Raw genomic sequence first — 1,188 nt, forward strand, 5'->3', positions numbered from 1 at the left:
TGATAAGAATTGTATGAGCCCCTAATAAAATGATTTTTTTTAAAAAGAAGAAAAAACATCTCAGTACACTACCACTGCTACACATATGAGCAGGCACACACACTTCAAACCAACACAGAATAGCAACAAAAGATAGAAAAAGCGTATTGGGCACTCCTGGAGTCCTGCTTGGAATATAACCAGGAGCAGGAAGCACGCAAAGGCTCCCCAAAATAATAGGTGTGCCTGCTGCTTTGGACATGATAGTAACTGGTAGAAATATTCAGGGAGACAAAACAAAGAAAATGGGACTGGTTGTCTCGATGGCATCTAACAACAAAACAGCATTCTACGCTGCAGACATGAATACTACTTTTGTTAAAAAAAACAACAATAAAATCAATTTTCTATAATTTTTTTTAAACAAAGAAATGACTGTCATGGAGTTGATTCTGATTCGTAGCAACCCTTTATCAAAAAGTTAAAACTCACTGCCACCCAGTCAATGCCTATCCATACCAAAAGGCAAAAGTGCCCCAGCGGGCTTCCGAGGTTGTACATCTTTGTCGACATAGACTGCCACATCATTTCTTCTGCAGTGCATCTCGCTCTCCCTGCCATTGATTCAGTGCTGACTCATAGGGGTTTCTGATATCGTAACTGTTTACAGGAGTAGAAAGTTCCGTCTTTATCACTCAGAGCTTCTGGCAGGGCTTTGAACTCCCAGCCAGGTAGATCCAGCGTGTGGTAGTTACATAATCTGATGTTTGCTTATGGAGGGGTGGAGTCTAGCCTGTCATTCAGGTCGCAGCTTGATGACCTCATTTGGAGGTGCTAAGTAGATAAATAGGTCACTGGAGAAAGGACACAAATACACTCCCTGCAGGACATTCCTGTGGAGAAGACACATGGGGCGACTGCAGAGCCCTGGAGCTGAAGGAGCCACATGGAGACTCCTGCCAGTGCTCAGATGCTTCCACCGCCGCTGGATCCACAAGACTTACCACCCACTGGCCTGTGATCTTCGTGAATTCTGCGTCATTTCATGTGTTTTGTGAGTCTGAAGAGGACTTTATAGATTGGTATCAGACATATGGGCTAATATCGGACTCCTGGACTTGATCTGGACTGGGCTGGGACGTTTTCTCAATATTCAATTGCTCTTTTGTATAAAGCTCTTTCTTATACACATATGAGTTTCTCTGGATT

The sequence above is a fragment of the Echinops telfairi genome, unplaced genomic scaffold (genome assembly GCF_000313985.2).
Source record: "Echinops telfairi isolate 266 unplaced genomic scaffold, ASM31398v2 ScPeMD7_3;HRSCAF=10, whole genome shotgun sequence".
NCBI classification, from domain to species: Eukaryota; Metazoa; Chordata; class Mammalia; order Afrosoricida; family Tenrecidae; genus Echinops; species Echinops telfairi.